Below are 9,726 nucleotides of genomic sequence, written 5' to 3' on the forward strand. Positions count from 1 at the left end.
CCGTTGCTCGCGCCGCCGCCGCCCCGCGTTGCGCCGCCCCTCGCCGGAGCCGCCGCCGTGCTGGACCCCACCGGAGGTTAGCGTCGTTCGGTTTTTTTAGAAAACTGGTTTGGTTTTCGTTAGAAAACCTAGTCATTTTTCAGTTCACCGGGTTTTTTTCGTTTTTCTGTTTAGCGGACGTTCGTCCAGATGTTCTTTTTAACGAATGGTCTTCGCTCGTTAGTTACAGATAATGAACGCTCGTTTGTTAGCCTATTCATCAGTTTTCTTTTATCGGATTATTCCGCAATTATTTCTGATCGCGATTTCTGATCTGATTTTTGTTCTAGTTTATATTTTCGCTCATTATTCGGAATTAGGCGATTCAAGCGCCTAGATCTTCGTCTCGAGACCCTCTTTTCGCTTAACCAACTTGCACAAGATTTTGCTACTGTAAAATTTGACCTAGGTGCAGATTAGTAAATGAATCTTGTTTCTTTCGTCGTTTGTGTTTCGTTGCTCCGTTTGATTTGATTCTTGTTGCAAACCAGAGTTCTTGAGTTGAACTTTCTAGTTAGATCTTATTATTTGAGTTTTACCCATGTTTCTTTGCTTGATTGCTTATGTATGCTATTGTTTGTTTGCGACAGAATTCCTGGAGTGCGAAGCGTGTTATTTGGAGTCTCTAGGTTACGCGGATCGTCAGCAAGGCAAGTAACACTTTGATCATACCCCTTTATCACCCAGTTTTTATGCATTAGTTCCAAACCTCAAACATTGCATGGTTAGGATGTCATTAACATGTGGGTTGGGAAGTAGTTGATGAGATAGAACCTATTACCCTGTTACATTCAAACCCTTGGGAGTTACTTCTACGCGTTGCTTATATTGCTATGCTATGCTTGTAGACGTGGTTTGGGTGAGTGAAATCCATGACAGATGGGAGATTGATAATTAATGGTTCAACTTAAGGTGGCAACTTAAATACACATCTAGGTGGATTGAGGCACCTGGAGTACCCAGTGTTGCCTATATTTTTTGGAAATCCCGAAGTACCCGTGTGATCTTCTTATGGACCGCCACCCAGGCTCAAAGGGAACTGAGATTATTCATGCTACAAACATCCGTGTGCAGCCACAAGCTATTATGGGCTCTAGCATAGTTGAGTAAGTTACATGAAGCTCTTGAAGAGGTGGATCAGCATGTAGTGCATCAACAGTTAATGTTTCTGAAAGACCGTGTCTTGGTCATCCGTTTCTCAAACACCATGTAGTGCGAGAAATTGAACGAAGGAGATCAAGTCTTGTGGGGAAAAGTGTGCAAACCTCTGCAGAGTGTACAAACTAATCATGGTTAGTCGTGTCCCCAGTTATGGACAATCTTGAGTATCTAGTACTTGGAGTATCTTAAGTATCTCATCACTCTAAATTAATATTGTTGGGTTGATAATTACTTTAATTGGGATTGAGTTGGAGGAACCTTCTCAATGATGTTTCAACTACCATGATAGTTAGAATAAAAATATATTCCTTTGTTGTAGGGAAAAATTGGCTTTTCGAAAAACTATAACCATAGAGCTTTCCACCAGCCAAATATACATGTAGTGATAGCATTATTCTGTTCTTGCTCTACTGTGTTATTTTGCCAGCATATTCCATGTGCCCGACCCATTTTCGGGTTGCAACGTATTATGTTGCAGACTTTTCAGACGAGGAGTAAGGTTCGTTAGGTCATTGACGTGCAGCTCAGCTATGTCGTTGGAGTTGATGGACTCACTTTATCTTCCAAGCTTTCCGCTGTTATCATATTAGATGGCCTTAAGCCATATTTATTGTAATAAGTTCTCTTTGGAGACATTCGATGTAATAAGTGTGTGATTGCTACTCTGTTATAAATCCTTGAGTACTGTGTCTGTCAGCATTACCGATCCAGGGATGACACTGAAGCACAGAGACTTGACCGTTTGAGGTTGGGTCGCTACACACCCATCCAGTGGTAGAGGATATGAACATCAGGAAGGATGCAGGTCTGAGACTTTGGAGACAGTCTGATCCATATGCTGTGAGGAGGAAGACTGCAGTGTACTATCGGTTCCACACCAAAGAACAACAAGATTTCTATGATACTATTTTGCTTGACAAGAAGCCTATAGTCTATGATATGAGATGGGTTGATTGGGAACTCATTGATGAGAATGAAGGCTATTTTCCCAGTGTACATGAGAGATTCAGATTATGTGGTGTTGACGAGTTTGTAGGTCAAGAGCTGACAAAATGGAAGGATGAACTCATCATGCAATTCTACTCCACTGCTCATTTCTATCCAGATGGTAGGATTGTATGGATGTCTGAGGGTACAAGGTACCAGTCAACTGTTCATGAGTGGGCCAAGTTGATAAATGCCCCTGAAGAGCATGAAGTCAACTGTTCAGGTGGTGTCGAGGCCTTGGTGCGAGCGGGTGCTGCCGGGGTTCCCGCTGCCATTGTACGCCCACATCGAGGGCCCCGAAGGAGCTGATGCTGACCGCCATAGGCGGCGCCGCCGTCGGCGCCGACGGGTCACGAAGGTGTGGGTCGTCCCTCCTGGGGTCCACACCGAGGGCTCTTCCCAAGAGTTCGTGCTCCACGTCGCCATTCCTCTTCAGTCTTGGATCCGCCTTCCTCCCTTCTTCGCCTCCATCGTCCCACAGGGGGAGCCCCTGGAGCTCTGGCTGCAGCACGCCGGCTGCACCACCCTCGCGACTGAGGTAGAGGTCGTGGTCGTTGCCCCGGGCGAGGTCTTCATGACTCGAGGCTGGAGAGAGATCGCCCGGGTTTGCAGGGTAAGGGGCGTCTTCGTGGTCCACTTGGATTACGACGGTGCTTTGGTGATGCTCTTCAAGGTCTTCGATGCGAGCGGGCGCCGGCTGGAGTGCTACCCCGGGGAAGGTGGCCAGGACCCTGCCGCAACAAGGACTAGGCCCGCCAACTGCTCCCTTGGCGGCTCCTCAGGCGGTGGAGGCGTCGGAGGTTCCAGCGACTCCGGCGAGCTCTTCGCGACTCCGGAGACGAGCGACAACAGCTACGAGCCCCCGAGCCGGCACTGCTCCTGGAGCAGGACGGGCTCGTCAGGCCACCGCCGACTCTGATCTGGATGGGGTTGGCGTCGGTGCTTGACGGCCCACTGTTGATGATGGCGTCTTTTGCAGGGTCGTGCGTAGTTTGTGTCCCTTTAGGATCTGTTCCCTGCGAGGAATCAAAAACGCGTCCCGTGGGGGCTTGTAAGGTGCCTGTGATCATGTTTGTTAATATAGCCCTTGTCGTAGAATTGCGCGAGTTGCTCATTCCGTCTTAGCTCAGTCCTCCCTTTCGAGCCTCACAAGGCTTGGTGCTCTGTGCCGACAGGTCCCAGTCCCAAGGCGGCTTCAGCCGTCGCTGGTATGCCAGGTCGCAATGCCGTGGTCAAGGCCAGGAGGTGAGCGACCCGGAGACCGGTAAGAGCCCCTGAGTCGCGATGCTTAGGAGGTCCCCTTTGGCGCCCAAGCAGCCGTCGTTTGGTGAGAAAGGGGAGCGGCGTCGCTAACACGGGGTAGCATGAGGTGCGGGGATGGTGCCACGGCAGCTGGCGCTTCCGGGTGATGACTTATCTCGAGGATCAGGGGCCGCTCTCTGGTGTGTCACCGGGTCCGTGCATCGGCAGGCGCGAGGTTGCTCGGTGAGGTCCTCGTGTGTCTCTCCCCTCTCGCCTTTGCTTCCCTTTCTGGTTCACGCTCTTGAAGATGTCGCCCTTGGCCTTGGCCCCACGGCCGAGGCCAAGGCGCGTGTCCTGTCTTCTGCAGCAATGACGCGGGTCCTCACCCACATCTACCTTTGCGATCCCAGTGTCGACCTCGACAGCCTGCTGGAGCCAGTGAGCAGCGAGCGTGCCGTTGCCGCTGCCGAGGCCGTGAAGGTTCGCGCAGAGGCCCTGTTGGGGAAGTTCCGGGCCTTCAGCACCAAGCCGAAGCAAGGCGCTGCCGACCCCACCGCTCCGTGAGGCGTACCCAATCCGCGCTGCTCCATCGCCGACAAGTGACTCCGTCGCGGCTCCTGTCCTGCCTTTAATTCCTGCACATGTATCATGCCTCGGGGAGGCGTTTAAACTTGCGTTTGGCATCGAGATAATAGTGTGGACTGTAATATTTGTTTTTGAATTCCTTGAAATTTGCGCCTTTCCTTCCTACTTGCTTATGTTCTACGCCGGCAGAGCCCGGCCCCGCGCATGCCTCACCCAGCGTTGGTCCTGACCGGAAACCAGGACGGGGCCAAGGAGTGAGGGGCCACGTGACAAGTTAGGCTCCTGAGTCACGATGCTCAGGAGTCCCCCTTGGCGCACGAACAACAAGTAGGGAGGTGTGATGCAGGTGGATCTACCGTTCTACGTCTGCAGAGCCCGGCCGCGCGCGTACCTCACCCAGCGTTGGTCCCGACCGAAAACCAGGACGGGGCCACGGAGTGAGGGGCTACGTGACCAGTTAGGCTCCTGAGTCGTGATGCTCAGGAGTCCCCCTTGACACACGAACAACAAGTAGGGAGGCGTGATGAGGGTGGATCTACCGTTCTACGTCTGCAGAGCCCGGCCGCGCGCGTACCTCACCCAGCGTTGGTCCCGACCGGAAACCAGGACAGGGCCACGGAGTGAGGGGCTACGTGACCAGTTAGGCTCCTGAGTCGCGATGCTCAGGAGTCCCCCTTGACGCTCAAACGGCCTTCGTAGCTTGGCTCCGCTCGGGGAGAGACGCGTGACGAACCAGGCCCGGGGGGACCTGGCTGAGCGGCGTGCGTCTGGGTGTGACCCAGGCACAGCCCCCGTGCCCAGCCCCCTCATGCGGCACTCCCGAGAGGAGGCGTTACGATGAGGCTAGACACTGAGCTCTGGGCTCCCTGAGGTTGGTGCGGCCCGGAGGCCACCCTCAGTTGTTTATCACCAGCGCGGAGCATAGCGCTACCGTATGTATACGGGCATAGCTGCTCCTCGGCAGTGTCGTTAGCCAGCACGGAGCATGGTGCTTCCACTGGTATGTGGGAGGGGGCCCCCCTCCGGGAGGAGCCCCCGAGGCGTGTACAACCCCGCCCTGACACGTGGCTGGCACGGTAGGGCCTGGCGAGGTGTATCTGGGCACCCGTGAGCCAGCGCGGGACTCACGGGGCCCTACCTCTAGGCGGGTTGCGCCTGGCACTGGGCCTTATCTTGTGATGTGTCCCTGCAAATTTGGTTAGATGTCGGCACTCTACATCCTCGGGTCCCGACCCTCGAGCTGGTCTCAGCCGTCGCTGGTATGCCAGGTCGCGATGCCATGGACAAGGCCAGAGGTTGAGGGCTGGAGAGCCAGTAAGAGCCCTGAGTCGCGATGCTCAGGTAGCCCCCCTTTAACGTGCAAGTGGTCGGCATGGAGAAGAAGAGGTGCCGTGGACCGGCATCAAATAGTCAAGCATGGTGGGTCTAACGCATGATCGGAAATAAACGCAAATGGGATACATGCCGCTGGGCCTGGCCCGAGCGGCTTGGGGATCATGCAGCCCGAGGGGGGCCCCCAACAGGGTAAGCTAACAACATGGAATAAAAAGGGATACACACCGCAAGGACGGACCCACGCGGCCTGGGAATAATGCATCCCTGGGGGGCGCTCCCAGCTGGAAATAAAACTCGAAAGATGTCACCTGATGATGTTGAGGACGAAGGAGCGTTGGTGTAGCAGGCTCGGTGGGCTGCGGGAGCCGATCCTCACGAGCCCCCAGGCCCAGGGGCCTCGGGAGGCTCCGGAGGCGTTGGCGGCTCCTCACGGGCCATCTCCATCCCTGCCAGGGCTGTGGAACGCCCTGCCTCTCGTGCCTCCGTGATGCCCCTCGTGAGGCGCCGGTACGTGTCAGCCGCGTTCGGCAAGCCGTAAGGCATACGAACGTAGCTGTGGGGTGGGCCTCCGCAGCACCCCACTCGTGAGGGCCAGAGGCGCTCCAGAGAGGCGACTCGGTTGAGCCCTGGTACGTCGATGCAGACGCGCAGCCCACCATCTAGCCTGGATGGGGAGCCACTGCTGGTAGGCGGCGGCCACCTTTCATGACTGTTGACTCCTGTAGCTCCTGAATGGCCTTGCTGACGAACTCCCGAGGGTCTGGGTCTCCTTGCCTTGATCCTTCTTGAGGGAAACGTGCTTCGAAACACGCCTCCATGTGGTGCCCAAGCGCCTCCCTCGTGACCCTAGCTAGGTCGGTGGCCCTCCAGGGGAGAGCCCCCGAGCCCTGCCTGAGGAGGGCGCCGGGCGCGCTTTCCTATGCGATGGAAGGAGGTTCCTCCTGGGTAGGCGCGGGTCCAGAGGGGCCTGCCTCCTGAGTGGTCGGGCCGGACGATATCTTCTTCTTCTTAGGGGCGGTCTAGGGAGACCTCCTGCTTCCACGATCTGGGTCTTCCAGTGACGCGGCCTGAAAGGCTCGTTCCAGGGAACACACCGCGTCCTTCTCTTCATAGGGCACCGTGATGACTCCGCCGCTTCCTGGCATCTTGAGGATGTTGTAGCCATGGTGAGTTACGGCCATGAACTTGACCAGCGCTGGGTACCCAAGGATGGCATTGTACGGCAAGTGAATGTGAGCGACGTCGAAGTCGATAAGCTCGGTGCGGTAGTTGTCGCATGCCCCGAAGGTGACAGGGAGGCGGACCTGCCCAATCGGGACCGTGGAGCCGTCGGTGATACCGGAGAAAGGCTTGGTTGGCTGAAGCTGGCTGTAGGGCACTTGGAGGTTGTTGAATGTCTCTACGGACAGGACGTTGAGCCCTGCCCCGCCATCGATGAGGGTCTTGGTGACCACCATGTTGTTGACAATCGGGGAGCAAAGCATCGGGAGAACTCCGGCTGTAGCCACACACTTGAGCTGATCTGCTGAGCTGAACGCGATGGCGCACGCCGACCACCTGAGAGGGCGCGTGGCTTTGAGCCTGGGGAGGACTGCGTTCACTTCGCGGGCGAACTGCTTGAAGATGCGCTGAGAGGCTGGGGCTTGTGCCCCACCCAGGATGCAGGCGATCGCGCATGGCTCCTGGAAGCCCTCAGCCCCCTCGTCCTGGTGGCGATAGTCGTTTCTCCTTGGTTGCGGCGGCAGCGGTGGGAGGCCTGTGTTGCCTTGCGGGTGATCCTCGCGAGGCTGATCCCTCCAGTCTCCCTCTCGAGGCTGATCTCTCTAGCCTGCCTCGCGAGGCGGGTCTTGCCAGCGATCCTTGCGAGGTTGATCGCGCCACCCTTGGCGTGGGCCACGGTCTTCCCAGCGTCCTGCGTTCCTTCCTCCTCCCCGGCCGTAGCCCCGGTCACTGCGGTTAGGGAGACGACCGATCCTTCCTTCTCGCACGGCTCGGAGCTTTTGGCATTCGTTGGTGTTGTGGGTGTGGAGGTCGTGGTACACACAGTACCAGCTGCCCTTGGAAGGTTCGGGCTGATCCCTGCCCCGCTTGGTGTCTGGTTCTGCCGCGAGCACGGAAGCCCCCTTGCGCTTCACATCCTTGGCCTTGGGCCTCTTCTCTTCTGGGTCTGCGGCAGGCAGCTCGAGGAGGGAGAGACGCCCTTCCTCGGCCCTGGCGCACTTGGTTGCTAGGTTGAACAGTTCCAAGGAAGTGCACAGGTCTTCATGCATCGCCAGCTCCTCCTTCATCTTGACGTCGCGCACGCCATCGGAGAAGGCCGAAATGATGGCCTCCTCAGTCACCTTGGGAATCTTGAGGCGTGCGTTGTTGAAGCGTTGGATGTACTTCTGCAGGGTCTCCCCGGGCTGTTGCTTGATACGGCGCATGTCGCTCACGGCGGGTGGCCGGTCGCGAGTGCCTTGGAAGTTGGCGATGAAGCGGGTGCGCATCTCGTCCCAGGAGGAGATTGTGCCTGGAGCCAGGTTCAGGAGCCAGGTCCGGGCCCCGTCCTTGAGTGCCATGGGGAACCAGTTCGCCATGACCTTCTCGTCTCCGTTGGTAGCTTCGATGCCCAGCTCGTAGAGCTGGAGGAACTCCGCAGGGTCAGCCGTGCCGTCGTAGTGAGGAGGCAAGTCTAGCTTGAACTTGCCGGGCCACGCGACGTTGCGTAGCTCGGCGGTGAAGGCGCGGCAGCCTGCTGTGGCCACGGGAGGCCTTGGATGACGGGGAACTTGGTCTTGCATGGCCCCACGCGCTGCAGCTGGGAGCAGAGTGGGGTCTTGACGCGCGGGAGCAGGAGCATGGTCGCGACGTGCTGGAGCAGGGAGCGCCCGGGCAGCTTCTTGCGGGCGAGGGACTTCTTGACAGCTCTGCTCTTGCTGCGCTGGCGCCTGACGGAGCGGGTTCCGCCCAGGGGCCACGCGCCTTGGAGCCATGGCACCTTCCCGAGGAGGAGGCGGCCGGGGCGCCGCCGGAGCTTCATTGCCCGTGCGGGGCGGGATTCGGTGCAGCGGAGCGGACGGCGCAGGAGAGCCCCCTGCGGCGCGGACGAGCTCGGCGACATGGTCGAGCCATTCTTTGTAGACGTCGTCGACGGGATGGTAGCGCAGAAGCTCGTTCGCTGCGATGAGTGCAGCCCGAGCCTCCATGGGCGCGCGGAGCGCGCGGGACGAAGAGCCAGCTGGGGTGAGCGAGGGAGTTGCGGTGCGGCCGTCTTGCCGCACGGACGGATGCTGGGACGATGCTTGCTGCTCGTCCCCCGCCGGGCCGGTGGCGGCGTTGATGGCAGGTGACGGGGAACGGCGAGGACCCCCGCCGACAGGGGCCGTCTGGGCGACGCGGGCAGCGAGCGCGGCCCGGCGCTCGGCACGGGCTCGACGAGCGTCAGACATGGGCGAGAACGGGGTGGTGGAAGACGAATCCCGGCGTACCCCTACCTAGCGCGCCAAATGTCGGATTTCAGGTTCCGGCAGACCCTTGAGGTTCGAACACTGGGGTGTGCACGGAGATTTCGCCTCCTACCTACCTGCACTCCTCCGCCTTGCCAAGATCTAAACTACAGAAAAAACAGCACAAGAGACGCAAGGTTTATACTGGTTCGGGCCACCGTTGTGGTGTAATACCCTACTCCAGTGTGTGGTGTGGTGGATTGCCTCTTGGGCTGATGATGATGAACAATACAAGGAAGAACAGCCTCGCGAGGGTCTGTTCTTGGCTGGGGCGATGAACTGCTGGGAGGAGCTCAGTCACCTTTCTCTCTCTCTTTCTGATCTTCTCTATCCTTCGATCCCTTCGGCTCAGCTCTCTCTTTTCTTCTTCCCCCCTTAGCTCTGTGGGTGGCTGGTCCTATTTATAGAGGCCCTGGTCCTCTTCCCAAATATCAAGCGGGAAGGGAGCCAACAATGGCGGGTTAATTTGAAGGGGGACAGCTAGTATCAGCTATCCTGACAAAAGTAATCTTCGTCTACGCAAAGCTCTGGTGATGACGCCGTCTTGGGCTCCATGGTGACCTCCGTCTCGTAGTCCTCCTGGTCTTGGTCTAGTTGCACCGAAATGGCAACCTTTGCCTCATGCCTCGGTACTCTGCGGCTGCGCTTGCCCCCTTTGCACCAAAGAGGAAGGGAGGACACTGTGCGGGCTGGCACCCGCCTGGCGCCCCCGGTCGTCATGGCTTGCGTCACGGGCACCTCATGAGGTACCCCGCCTTGATCTCTCTGCCTCCTCGTGAGCCAACCTGATGAGGCCGCGCCTGAGGAAGCTCCGCGTCGTCCGCCCCGCGAGGCTTGGCCCCTCTCGAGGGTCTTGGGTTTGTGTTGGTGAAGATGGGCCGCGCTGGGC

This window comes from Triticum dicoccoides, chromosome 6A, assembly GCF_002162155.2.
Source record: "Triticum dicoccoides isolate Atlit2015 ecotype Zavitan chromosome 6A, WEW_v2.0, whole genome shotgun sequence".
NCBI classification, from domain to species: domain Eukaryota; kingdom Viridiplantae; phylum Streptophyta; class Magnoliopsida; order Poales; family Poaceae; genus Triticum; species Triticum dicoccoides.